At 44.9% G+C, this 14,999-nt stretch overlaps 1 protein-coding gene and 1 pseudogene across 3 annotated transcripts in view; one reads left to right on the top strand and one right to left on the bottom strand.

Moving 5' to 3' along the window:
* The window catches only part of LOC126106353 (interference hedgehog-like), a 672,512-nt gene that overhangs the window by 436,555 nt on the left and 220,958 nt on the right, over positions 1 to 14,999 (top strand). The gene's annotated exons all lie outside the window — the stretch shown is intronic.
* On the bottom strand, positions 13,467 to 13,584 carry LOC126107126 (5S ribosomal RNA; annotated as a pseudogene).

Raw genomic sequence — 14,999 nt, forward strand, 5'->3', positions numbered from 1 at the left:
TACAATAACAAATATATCAAATGCACACACTTATTTATACAATGTTGGTCAAAAGCTAAAATTTTCTCACAGTCCATAAAGACAGTCCAGATTGTTCATCACAGTAAAATGTCAGTGTTTTTTTTTTTTCAAAGTCTGATTAGTAGACGAAATTGCACACAGAAGTAGTGGATTTCCATGCAGTCTTGAAGAAGTAGTGTTGTCCTTCCAACGGAAAGACAGTGCTGACTCTTGACATGCAGACAGGTAATGGGCCACAACAGAGCAAACCCACAGCAGAGTCAGTCGAAGTTTTGAAGAAGATTGGTAGGTAGGTCATCACAGAGCAGACCCACTGTAGTCCTGGTAGAGATTACGGCATTGGTGGGCCACCAGAGGTGCAGACCCACTGCAGTCCTTGTAGAAATAATGGTATTGGTGAGTCATCAAATGTGTAGACCCACTGAAGCCCTTGTAGAGACGGCGAGCAGCCATCTGTTGCGACTGTGCAGGTGCACATTCACCATCGAAGAGTCTTGCGGAGAATATAGCAAGTCCATAAACCACCACTTGTGCACTCACAAAGTTTTTGGAATTGTCCTTAGAACCAGCAATGCTGTTATCCAGTCCCTTGCTGAATTATCAACACACGTGCAAACACTAACAGTCTCTGCTTCTCACATATTGTCCATATACTATGACCAACAGAAACGTGTGCAGTGAAATGTAACTTGCAAGTTAATAATTTGATGCGACCCCTTTGAACATTTATACAAGACTGTGCTTAAACTGACACACAATATTTTTAGCGCAACGCAATCTGACTTTCAAAAATCTCTACGAAAGAATGGCCCTGACTAACATAAATCTATACCTTTCACAAATCACTTACCTCACCAAAAATCTTCGTTACTCGAACTACTGCAATACAGCGAGCGCCACTACTGCCAGCTAAATAAAAGATTCAAACTACGGAAGGCACTAACTACTGATAGGCATAGTTAGCAAATGAAAGATTTTAATAGACAAACAATGTATTTACCTTAATAGTGTTGAAAAAGCATAATATACATAGCAGTTCATAATATCCATTCTGTACTCAAATCTCCGCCATCTCTCTCCCCACATCGACCACTGCTGGCGGCTCACCTCCAACTGCGCAACGCTACGCGCTGTTCACATCCAGCTGCCGCTGCCCAACACTACAATGGCAGACAGCAATGCAAAGTAGCTACAGACTGCACACAGCAGAGCCAGTGATTTTCATACCGAGCGCTACGTAACGTTGCCGATGAGAAAACATAAACAGCCTACTTACATAGCCTACTTACACAGTGCAGGCGGAATGCCGGGGGCGGGATAACTGGCGACCGTATTTTGGGACCAGTCTTCCTTCCACGTCGTCTACCAGGCCGCAACTACCAGCGTTTCTTGTAGGTGACTTTGCTTCCCCTGCTGCAGAAGTGTCAGTGCTGATTCGAAGTGTTATTGGCTGCTAGATGATGGTTGCTCCAGCCCACTTCGCCGTTAACGTCCGGACGCATCTCAGTTGTGTCTTCCCCGGTCGATGTATCGGACGAGGGTGTCCAGTTGCATCGACTGCTGGCTCACAGGATCTTTCTAGTTATGGGGCCATATCAAAAGAATCGTGTATGCAGAGCCCATTCCAGATGTGGAAACACTAGAGCAACGTACTGATTCTACCTATGGCACTGTTCGGAAGCAACCTGGCCGATGTGAACGTGTGAGACAGAATATGGTACAGCGGTTACACACATGCGTCGAGGCACATGCAAACCATTTTCAACGCATACTGTAACTGTGGCTGCATGGTGCAGCGTGTATTAGACCGTAGTCTCTGTAACAATGTATGATTGAATAGCCGCGCGGTATTAGCCGAGTGGTCTGCGGCGCTGCAGTCATGGACTGTGCGGCTGGTCCCGGAGGAGGTTCGAGTCCTCCATCGGGCATGGGTGTGTGTGTGTGTGTGTTTGTCCTTAGGATAATTTAGGTTAAGTAGTGTGTAAGCTTAGGGACTGATGACCTTAGCAGTTAAGTCCCATAAGTTTAAAAAAATATATATGATTGAATAAATGGTCTATACCATGGAAACCATGCATTTCCGGAGATCAGTACGTTATACCTTTTTTGTTGCGTATCCCCTCATCGACCAATCCCAATAGTTGTAGACATTGGAAGAAATGACCCTGCATAGTTCATCCATTCGAGAATTTCGCCGACTTCTCCCTGTTATTGATATCGATGATGGCAGGCCGTATCTTTTGACTGCATTAACGTATAGGCTTGAATTTTTTACGCCATCAATAGACCGCAGATTTCAGTGTATGACATATTTTTCGACTTGATACAATGCTCCATCTTGCGAAAAAGTGGTCTTGACAGACAGACAGACAGATAGATAACATGACAAATAACAATTTTTTCGTGTTAAAGAATTACAAACTAAGAGTTTTAGGATTTTTTCATTTATTTGTTCTGTGAAACCTTGCTTCTTGCCAAATTTCACGATTCTAGATCGATTTGAAATACTGTATGTGTTTGAATGAGTGAGTGTGCGAGTTCCAAAATTTGTAACATTAATGGCCTTATCTTTTGGCTGTATCGACTTAGAATCTTAAAGTTTTTACATATGCAAGAAACCGTAGAGCCTAATATGTGATGTAAATTTCAACTTAATACACTAACACATTATTGAGAGAGAGAATTTTTAACAGTCGCACGGACAGACGGATAACAAATGACAGAGAAAACATTTTTTGTGTGATATAATTCCAAATTAAGAATTTTCGAATTTTTTTTTCCTCCACTTGTACTGTGAAACCTAGCATCTTGTCAAATTTCATGACTCATAGGTGAACGGAAAGTACCCTATATGTTTGCTCAGTGAGTTTTCGAGTATCAAAATGTGTGAAATAAATAGCCGTATCTTTTGATTACACTGTCTTAGAAGCTTAAGTTGTTTGCACTCAGTTAGAACCGTGGACGCCGGCCGAAGTGGCTTCTAGGGGCTGCAGTCTGGAACCGCGAGACCACTACTGTCGCAGGTTCGAATCCTGCCTCGGGCATGGATGTGTGTGATGTCCTTAGGTTAGTTAGGTTTAACTAGTTCTAAGTTCTAGGGGACTAATGACCTCAGAAGTTGAGGCCCATAGTGCTCAGAGCCATTTGAACCATTTGGAACCGTAGACCTTAGTATGAGACATAAATTTCAGGTTGATAGTCTGCCCGTTCCTGGGAAAAACGGTTCTTAACAGTCAGAAGATGGATAACAGAGCGATGCTATAAGGCTTCCGTTTTTACTAGTTGAGGTATGGAACTCTAAAAACACCAAATACGGACTTTAGCTTCATAGAATGTGGCGTCCCCTAAGTTGTGATTGTGACGTAAGACCTACACCGCATCTCAATGGCGACGTTAGTCTCCAAAAGGCAAATAAATCGGACATGGCAGATTATTCATTGCCTTCGCCACATAGTGAAACGTGGAATTCCACGCTGTGACATCACCAGCTGCCCTTCCAGGTACGTATTCACGTCCCTGAGAGAATGGCTTCACTATGGTGTAGATGTAAAACACTGTGAGACTTCTTTGCAGACGTAAGCATCTCTTCTCCTTCCATTGTTGTTGTTGTGGTCTTCAGTCCTGAGACTGGTTTGATGCAGCTCTCCATGCTACTCTATCCTGTGCAAGCTTCTTCATCTCCCAGTACCTACTGCAACCTACATCCTTCTCAATCTGCTTAGTGTATTCATCTCTTGGTCTCCTCCTACGATTTTTACCCTCCATGCTGCCCTCCAATACTAAATTGGTGATCCCTTGATGCCTCAGAACATGTCCTACCAACCGATCCCTTCTTCTGGTCAAGTTGTGCCACAAACTTCTCTTCTCCGCAATCCTATTCAATACTTCCTCATTAGTTATGTGATCTACCCATCTAATCTTCAGCATTCTTCTATAGCACCACATTTCGAAAGCTTCTATTCTCTTCTTGTCCAAACTATTTACCGTCCATGTTTCACTTCCATACATGGCTACACTCCATACAAATACTTTCAGAAATGAGTTCCTGACACTTAAATCTATACTCGATGTTAACAAATTTCTCTTCTTCAGAAACGCTTTCCTTGCCATTGCCAGTCTACATTTTATATCCTCTCTACTTCGACCATCATCAGTTATTTAGCTCCCCAAATAGCAAAACTCCTTTACTACTTTAAGTGTCTCATTTCCTAATCTAATTCCCTCAGCATCACCCGACTTAATTCGACTACATTCCATTATCCTCGTTTTGCTTTTGTAGATGGTCATCTTATATCCTCCTTTCAAGACACTGTCCATTCCGTTCAACTGCTCTTCCAGGACCTTTGCTGTCTCTGACAGAATTACAATGTCGTCGGCAAACCTCAAGGTTTTTATTTCTTCTCCATGGATTTTAATACCTACTCCGAATTTTTCTTTTGTTTCCTTTACTGCTTCCATTAGCCGAATTATTTTCGTTAAATACGGCGCACACTTATGGTTTGTTTGAGAGTAAGTGCACGGAATTTCTGCGGTTTACGGCAAATTTTTAGGGACGGAAAGATGCGCACGTGCTGGGCACAGCCGCCGTAATGGAGTATTCCCGGTAGGCAGTATACGGCGGAGTGCAGAGTTAAGTATAGACGGCGGTCATACCGCGCGCAATGTGCACGCGGTTCCCCGGGGAGCGCCCGTTAGCCGCTGCTGTGTGCCGCGTCACGCATTCCTGCTGATTCAGTCGGCGCTCGCCTCCCACCCACCACACCCACACCCACACACACGCGCGCGCGCGAACGAGCCAGCGCGAGCTGGCATCCGCCGGTCGTGGGTTCGGTACCCGGCGCTTGGGCCAGAGTTGCAGTTAGGAATCCAACTAGGCGAGATCAAGGGCTGGCCGAGTTGAGGTCGGTGCACGGATATCAAATTTAGAAAGCAGTACGACGCAGTTCTAAAACAATTACAGGGAGAGAGCGGCAAATTCACGAACAGGCTATAAAAACACAAGTGGCCATTAAAATTGCTACACCACGAAGATGACGTGCTACAGCCGCGAAATTTAACCGACAGCAAGAAAATGCTCTGATATGAAAGTCATTAGCTTCTCAGAGCATTCATACGAGGTTGGCGCCGGTGGCGGCACCTACAACGTGCTGACATGAGGAAAGTTTCGAACCGATTTCTCATACACAAATAGCAGTTCACCGGCGTTGCCTGGTGAAACGTTGTTGTGATGTCTCGTGTAAGGAGGAGAAATGAGTACCATCACGTTTTCGACTTTGATAAAGGTCGGATTGTAGCCTGTCGCGATTGCGGCTTATCGTATCGCGACATTGCTGCTCGCGTTGGTCGAGATCCAATGACTGACAGCAGAATATGGAATCGGTGGGCTCAGGAGGGTAATACGGAACGCCGTGCTGGATCCCAACGGCCTCGTATCACTAGCAGTCGAGATGGCAGGCATCTTACCCGCATGGCTGTGACGGATCGCGCAGCCACGTCTCGATCCCTGAGTCAACAGATGTGGACGTCTGCAAGACAACAACCATCTGCCCGAACAGTTCGACGACGTTTGCAGCAGCATGGAGTAGCAGCTCGGAGACCGTGGCTGCGGTTACCCTTGACGCTGCATCACAGACTGGAGCGCCTGCGATGGTGTACTCAACGACGAACCTGGGTGCACGAATGGCAAAACGTCATTTTTTCGGATGTATCCAGGTTCTGTTTACAGCATCCGTGTTTGGCGACATCGCGGTGAACGCACATTGGAAGCGTGTATTCGTCATCGCCATACTAGCGTATCACTCGACGTGATGGTATGGGGTGCCATTGGTTACACGTCTCGGTCACCTCTTGTTCGCATTGACGGCACTTTGAACAGTCGACGTTACATTTCAGATGTCTTACGACCCGTGCCTCTACCATTCATTCGATCCCTGCGAAACCCTACATTTCAGCAGGATATGCACGACCGCATGTTGCAGGTCCTGTACGGGCCTTCCTGCATACAGAAAATGTTCGACTGCTGCCCTGGCCAGCACATTCTCCAGATCTCTCAGCAATTGAAAACGTCTGGTCAATGGTGGCCGTCCAACTGGCTCGTCACAATACGCCAGTCACTACTCTGGATGAACTGTGGTATCGTGTTGAAGCTACATGCGTAGCTGTACCTGTACACGCCATCGAAGCTCTGTTTGACTCAATGCCTAGACGTATCAAGGCCGTTATTACGGTCAGAGGTGGTTGTTCTGGTTACTGATTTCTCAGGATCTATGCACCCAAAGTGCGTGAAAATGTAATCACATGTCAGTTCTAGTATAATATATTTGTCCAATGAATACCCGTTTTTCATCTGCACTTCTTCTTGGTGTAGCAATTTTAATGGCCAGTAGTGTACATTATGCCCTATTACCACTCGCAGAACGCAGGCTAAGTGTCGTCGTGCGACCCGACTTGGTCCCACCAGCCATGGTCGGCTAGTAAGTCACCGTTGACAGGGGGCTTCCCGCTCTTTCCATCGGCGCTCGGGTCAGCACCTTCAACGTGGGTTGACGAAAGTAATGCACCGCGTTTTTTTTCTTCACGTTTCTTTGTTGAACATAATGAGAATTACACACACGAAAGAATGGTGTTTTATCCGCACATCCTATTTTTCCACGTAATCTCCATCCCATGGTCTTCCTCCAGAGCGAAACAACGGCGTGAATGTCCTATCGGTACCAAACCCCTGTCTTGGTGGCGGCGCCAGTGCTTCACTGTGTGAATGACCTCCTCATCGTCCTCAAAATGTCTTCCACAAAGGGCATCCTTTAATGGCGAATGCAAACATCAGCTCGCTGCAACAGGTCAGATGTGGCAGCCGTTGATGGTCTCCCCGACCTCTGCAAATCGTGGAGCTCTGCCGAACCGCCGTCTGATGACCTCACCCTCCGTGTCCAGCGACTAACTGTACTTCTGTCGACAGCAGATGCTGCATAGACTTTGTGAAGTGTTGGCAGAAGTGCCAACACCTTGTAGTTAGATGAGGCCGAAATGCACGCTATAATCTCACGCAGACTGGCGTGAGGTCTGGAACAGGTCAATGTAATTTAATGTAGCAAATAAAGTACGTCGTTGAAGTAATACTTAACTTTATTCCATAATTGGAGAACATAGATCTTGATTATACATAAGTGCAATCTCCATCAATTGGTAATGGCGCCTTGCTAGGTCGTAGCAACTGTAGCTGAAGGCTATGCTAACTATAGTCTCGGCAAATGAGAGCGTAGTTGTCAGTGAACCGATGCTCGCAAATTCGGCTGTACAACTGGGGCGAGTGCTAGGTAGTCTCTCTAGACCTGGCGGTGACACCACACTTTGCACAAGCGTTTGTGAATATTCCCCAGACTTTATTTCTCTGCCGTGAGAAATTCAATGCTTGTAACGTACATCACCTACAGACGCCGTTTTGAAACTGTGATGCAGCTAAGCTATCTGTCGGAACTGACGGAAATTTGGCGCGCTCACCCAGGAGTCTTCAAATATTACATGCGTAACGTTTCTCATTCGTAGCAATGATTTCGGCTGAGAAAAAAAAAATGCGGTGCATTACTCTCTGGGCAGCCCTCGAGAATGCCTTTTCGCGGCGCTGCGCTGGTCGGTGTGCAATCGATGCTTTATCGCTTCACAAAATGGCGACTAATATATAGCGGCAGGCAAGTTCGGTGTTATTTTTAGTCACATTCCGTGTTCTTTTTAGCTAAATTCGATGTCATGTTTTGGCCAACTTCGGTGCTAATTTTTGCCAAACCTGTATTTCTTGTCGCTTTCGCTGTTTTTTTTTGACAACCTAGGTGGTTTTTCCCTTTTTGCTATTTTTTCAGTTTCTGTTCTATTTCGTCGCCAGTTTCGATGTGTGGTGTCACCGCCAGACACCACACTTGCTAGGTGGTAGCTTTAAATCGGCCGCGGTCCATTAGTACATGTCGGACCCGCGTGTCGCCACTGTCAGTAATTGCAGACCGAGCGCCACCACACGGCAGGTCTAGAGAGACGTACTAGCACTCCGCCCCAGTTATACGACGACTTTGCTAGCGACTACACTGATGAAGCCTTTCTCTCATTTGCCGAGAGATAGTTAGAATAGCCTTCAGCTAAGTCCATGGCTACGACCTAGCAAGGCGCCATTAACCATTTCTATAGAGAGTCTCACTTGTATCATCAAGAATGCTGTATACAAATGATGGATTAAAAGTTAAGTATTTCAGCAGCTACGTACTTTTCTTTATAGTATTCATTACGTATCCTGTTCGAGACCTCACGCCCGTCTGCGTTAGATTATAGCGTGCATTTCGGCCTCCTCTATCTACAAGGTGTTGGCACATTTGCCAACACATCACGATGTTAACTGTTTTTGATAGCCACGGTATTACCTTTCTCTAAAGACTCGCTGTTAATCTTTTTTTGCTAAGTTCGTTGTTACTTTCTTTGCAAAATTCGGCGTTACCGTTTTTACTAAATTCGACGTTTTTCCTGGTAAGTTCGATATAGGTTCTTTTGTCAAATTTACTATTTTTACCAGTTTCGCGGGTAGTTTTGGCTAAATTCGCTGTTATTCCTTTTTCCAATTTCGCTGTTTCTTTTATTTTCCGCTGTTATCTTTTCCATTTTCGGTGTTTTTTGAATTTCAATGTTTTCCAGTTTCGAAGCTTTTTCAATTGCGGTGTTTCATTTCAATTTTGGTGTTTTTCCCACTTTTAGGTTATTTCCTTCCAATTTGAGCCTTTTTCAATTTCAGTGTCGTTATCTCAGTGGGACTGGCAATGGCAAGGAAAGCGTTTGTGGAGAAGAGAAATTTGTTAACATCGAGTATTGATTTAAGTGTCAGGAAGTCGTTTATGAAAGTATTTGTATCGAGTGCAGCCATGTATGGAAGTGCAACGTGGACGATAAATAGTTTGGACAAGAAGAGAATAGAAGCTTTCGAAATGTGGTGCTACAGAAAAATTCTGAACATTAGATGGGTGGATCACATAATTAATGAGGAGGTATTGTATAGAACTGGGGAGAAGAGGAGTTTGTGGCACAACTTGACTAGAAGAAGGGATCGGTTGGTAGGACATGTTCTGAGGCATCAAGGGATCACCAATTTAGTACTAGAGGGCAGCGTGGAGGGTAAAAATCGTAGAGGGAGACCAAGCGATGAATACACTAAGCAGATTCAGAAGGATGTAGGTTGCAGTTGTAACGCCGGAAATGCATATCCTCATATTTCCATCTATTATACTATAAATTTTTTCCTTATTTTGTCACCTGAAGATATGACATTTCTGTCTCTTTATATATTGCAATTGTTTTACTGTTTGTATATATATATAAATAAATAAATATATATATATATATATATATATATATATATATATATGTGTGTGCATTTATGTCGATATATAATTGGTTCGTTTTGTATATATTATTTGTATTTTTACTCTGGGTCTTGCCTAGGGAAAACTATGCTATCGAACGAATACATCGATAGGTCGTGTGGAGAAACAAAGTGTTTAGGATCTTTGGTAGTGTTAACTCTGCCGCGTGGAGCGCGGGCAGAGGAGAGTCTGGCTGGAGTAGGGTGGTGGAGCAGGTGTGTTGTGTGAAGCTCCCGCGAGTTGCCGCGCTTTCGGGGTTTGGCAGCATGTAATTGCGCTCGACTTGCTATGATAGTTTCTGAGACGGTGTCGCGGAGGGGAAGCATTAGCTGGCACACATCAAGAGCCCGTTTCGCCTGGTGACCGTGTCGAGAAGAAGGCGCGCCAACATCCAGCTTCTGCAACAGCGACGGCCGACAATGAGTGACTGTCGCCACCTCCTCGATCGACGATTGCAAACCTTCAGTCAACCAACAAGGAAGACTGGTAGCACGTATAGTTTTAGAACTGTATGGCAGACCTCAGCTTTTCAAACTGTTAAATTTTTCTCACTAAATTACAGCAACGTAGCATGGACCTTTGTTGCTCATTGTCCCAATTGCATTACCAAGTAGGGTCCCTTCCTTTTACGGAATAAACCCGAGTGTCGTTGAAATTCAAACGCCAGCATTAACGTAATATAATTCAATTTCGCTGCTTTAATTTCAAAGTTCAGTTAAAGTATTCATAGCTGGCTACAATATTTAGATTACACAAGCACGAATTAAGAGTGCGAGTTTTGTTACCGTATTTTAGCTTACCTGTGACTGCAGCTCAGCTTGGTACGTACTAAATTTTACTATTGTTAATTGTTCAGAATCATTTAATTCAAGTTCAAAGTTAAATCTCTTATTTCTAAATTGCGTAGATTCAAGTAGCTTTTGAAATGATTGTTGAGGTAGCCCAAGACTAACCGTATTTTACTGAATATCGATGTGCTTCAGAAACAAAGCTCACTATTAATTTCAGTCACTAAATTAACTTTCAATTTTCCGGTTTTATTAATTCTTTTGCTAAATTAAGTCAGAGTGTAGCGAAATTTATTACTTCTGACGAACTTTCAGTTTTCACACTAACGTGTCAACCTTCAGTTGCCACGCTTCTAGTGCTAATTATATGTGTAATAACCTTTCTTTTTCAGTTACTATAGTAATTGTACATAGGACCGGCGACCGTAATTTCCCCCAAATCTCAAATATCTAATTACCGCTAGTTAATTGTTAACGTAATGGCCGCACATTTACTCTCTTTATTAACTTTACCCCTTTTCAAAATTAATTTCCACTAGTTTCATTTGCATTTTTCCTTTCATTTAGATGTAACCCGTCCCTCCCTCTTTACCGACAGATTAACTTCGGTGACGATTGCTTTTCCCAAATTTCCATTAGGTACACGCGGTTTAATTTTTCACTGTCATTAAGGTCGATAAGTGAGGGAGAGGGTACATAGTACGTACTGGGAGATGAAGCAGCTTGCACAGGATAGAGTAGCACGGAGAGCTGCATCAAACCAGTCTCAGGACTGAAGACCACAATAACAACATATCTCAGTAGCATGTTTTTTCCAATTTCGGCATTATTTTCTTTCCGTTTTCGGTGTAATTTTCTTTCCAGTTTCGCTGTTTTTTTTCCAGTTTCTGTGGTATTTTTCCGGTTTCGGTGTTTTACCTCTGATATCGCTGTTATATATTGTCAAATACGGTGCTATTTTTGACGTCACATTGTCTTAAGTTGCACGAGAAATGAACTGACATTTTAATATTATACATGAATGTCAACGTGAGGGAACAGGAAATTAAAGTGCAGTTTCAAGATTCAAAAACTATGTTAAGAATATCGGTAAAGAGCCGTCCTCAGATTAATAAAACTTTTATACCGAAAAATGACAAATTTCACGATATTTCGAAAAAAAACACCGTTTTCCAGATATTTCGTAAACATCGCCATAGTCATGTATTTCGCTAGAGGCCGGCCGCAGTGGCCGAGCGGTTCTACGCGCTACATTCTGGAACCGAGCGACCGCTACAGTCGCAGGTTCGAATCCTGCCTTGGGCATGGATGTGTGTCGTATCCTTAGGTTAGTAGGTTTAGGTAGTTCTAAGTTCTAGGTGACTGATGACCTCAAATGTTAAGTCCCATAGTGCTCAGAGCCATTTTAACCATTTCGCTAGAAACCGGCAGTTTCGTTTTATTGTTTTCGCGAAATTTACTGCCTCTTCTAACACGCTCACGGTCGAAATGTAGTGAAATAATATCGCACACGCCCAGCGGAGTATTGTGTAAAGGAGATAGCTGTAAACCAACGATGGAACCAAACCTCTCCCATGAGACCTTGCATCGCTTAGCTCTGGAAACACGCACGGTGACGCGTGATAACCAAAACGTGAAGGCTCTGTAGAACTTTCTTTGAGGCTCACAGTGACCAGCGAGGTTCCCCCCCCCCGATCACTTTTCGTCAACTGCTGAGTGCCAAAATTGATGGATGGTGGTGATAAGGCCAACCTTACAGCCCTCGTGATATCGGAGGACGACGACAAACATTTGCGAACAGTTAACGATAAACACGTGCGAAGTCTGACGCCAATCAGGACTCGGAAGCAGACTGGGTGCTCACACATGTGCAGTGGGAACTGCAAACAGAGGGCGCGCGGACACACACACACACGCACACACACACACACACACACACACACACACACACATGGGCGGGCCGTTCTGGCGTCTACATCTACATCTACATTTATACTCCGCAAGCCACCCAACGGTGTGTGGCGGAGGGCACTTTACGTGCCACTGTCATTACCTCCCTTTCCTGTTCCAGTCGCGTATGGTTCGCGGGAAGAACGACTGTCTGAAGGCCTCTGTGCGCGCTCTAATCTCTCTAATTTTACATTCGTGATCTCCTCGGGAGGTATAAGTAGGGGGAAGCAATATATTCGATACCTCATCCAGAAACGCACCCTCTCGAAACCTGGCGAGCAAGCTACACCGCGATGCAGAGCGCCTCTCTTGCAGAGTCTGCCACTTGAGTTTGTTAAACATCTCCGTAACGCTATCACGGTTACCAAATAACCCTGTGACGGAACGCGCCGCTCTTCTTTGAATCTTCTCTATCTCCTCCGTCAACCCGATCTGGTACGGATCCCACACTGATGAGCAATACTCAAGTATAGGTCGAACGAGTGTTTTGTAAGCCACCTCCTTTGTTGATGGACTACATTTTCTAAGGACTCTCCCAATGAATCTCAGCATGGTACCCGCCTTACCAACAATTAATTTTATATGATCATTCCACTTCAAATCGTTCCGCACGCATACTCCCAGATATTTTACAGAAGTAACTGCTACCAGTGTTTGTTCCGCTATCATATAATCATACAATAACGGATCCTTCTTTCTATGTATTCGCAATACATTACATTTGTCTATGTTAAGGGTCAGTTGCCACTCCCTGCACCAAGTGCCTATCCGCTGCAGATCTTCCAGCATTTCGCTACAATTTTCTAATCCTGCAACTTCTCTGTATACTACAGCATCATCCGCGAAAAACCGCATGGAACTTCCGACACTATCTACTAGGTCATTTATATATATTGTGAAAAGCAATGGTCCCATAACACTCCCCTGTGGCACGCCAGAGGTTACTTTAACGTCTGTAGACGTCTCTGATACGCTCATGCTACATACCGCTACCTCCGAACGAGCCAGATAGGACCTTGCGTACCTTGAAAGCATGAGAGACTGAAAGTGCTACTGATCTGTGTCTACATACGCTATCTGATCCGATACCAATTACTGGCATTAATAAGAGCACTCCGTCTTCAGGCCACAAGTGGCCCGTCGGAACCGTCCGACCGCCGTGTCATCCTCAGCTGAGGATGCAGATAGGAGGGGCGTGTGGTCAGCACACCGCTCTGTCGGTCGTTATGGTGGTTTTCTTTGACCGGAGCCGCTACTATTCGCTCGAGTAGCTCCTCAATTGGCACCACGAGGCTGAGTGCACCCCGAAAAGTGGCAACAGCGCATGGCGGCCCGGATGGTCACCCATCCAAGTGCCAGCCACGCCCAACAGCGCTTAACTTCGATGTTCTGACGGGAACCGGTGTAACCACTGAGGCAAGGCCGTTGCCACTGGCATTAATAATGTGTGTTGTTAATGACAGCTTCAACTTTACTGAGAACACTTTCAGTGAGGTGTCGGAATGACTGCAGAGAAATGGATGGACATTCTTCCTCAAGAACCGAAATGGTTCAAATGGCTCTGAGCACTATGGGAGGTCATCAGTCCCTAGAACTGACATCACACACATCCATGCCCGAGGCAGGATTCGAACCTGCGACCGTAGCAGAAGCGCTGTTCCAGACTGAAGCGCCTAGAACCGCGTGTATGTATGTGTGTATGTGTGGGTGTGGGTGTGTGTGTGTTTGTGTGTGTGTGTGTGTGTGTGTGTGTGTGTGAAACGGAGAGGTCCGTGCTCCACGTGTTCGAAGTATAATGCGACGCTTGTACAACAAGGCCGTGAAAGAGTTCCGTGTGCGCTTGCGTAAAATGCTCGCACACGCTCGCTTATTCTGCCTGGATCCGCCCACTATGTTGACAGGTCCAATTTGCAGGAACACGGAGCGTATAGACGGCTTTTCTTTAAAAAAATATCGGCGGGAAAAGGACCCACTACGCGGGCCTCAAAAACAAAAAAAAAATTTTTTTAAATAACAAAAATGTTCGAATGTGTGTGAAATCTTATGGGACTTAACTCCTAAGGTCATCAGTCCCTAAGCTTACACACTACTTAACCTAAATTATCCCAAGGACAAACACACACTCACCCATGCTCGAGGGAGGACTCGAACCTCCGCCGGGACCAGCCGCACAGTCCATGACTGCAGCGTCTGCGACCGCTCGGCTAATCCCGCGCGGCTTTAAATAACGTTTTTACCATTTTTATTATTAGACTGCCAAAGCAGACTAAAAAAATTTCTTAGTTTGTAGAATCCAACTGGCCTTTAATATTCCTGAAGATCGTCATCATCTAGTTTCGGTCGTTTTGCGGTCCTCTTTTGTGTATTTAGTTTTCCTCGTTTTTTTTTTTCAGTTCTTCTTTACTAGCCCGCCAGTGCCGATTTTTTTTTTTCTGTTTGCCGAAATGGCACTCGGCTGCTCTCTTTCCGTATTCGTATGCATATGCTATTTCAGCATATAGGTCACATCACACGAATACCTTTTATTTTTTTTCCATTACGAAAGTAGTTACTAACAAAAATATTGGACTGTTACCGATAACACAAATCACTTTCAATTCAAGTTCAGTGGCGCCGTAGACTACAATGACGCATCATCTCGGTTTGTAGTGGCGGGGCGGGTGGGAGACTGTGTTAGCAAGCTGGTGAATTCCGGATTGGGAAGGAGCGCCTGGTCCCCAACACGAATCCGCCTGGCGGACTTGTTTCGACGCCCGGTCAGCCGGCCAGTCTGTAGATGGTTTTTAGGTGGTTTTCCATCTGCCTCGCCGAATGCGGGCTGGTTCCCCTTATTCCGCCTCAGCTA

The sequence above is a fragment of the Schistocerca cancellata genome, chromosome 10 (genome assembly GCF_023864275.1).
Source record: "Schistocerca cancellata isolate TAMUIC-IGC-003103 chromosome 10, iqSchCanc2.1, whole genome shotgun sequence".
NCBI classification, from domain to species: domain Eukaryota; kingdom Metazoa; phylum Arthropoda; class Insecta; order Orthoptera; family Acrididae; genus Schistocerca; species Schistocerca cancellata.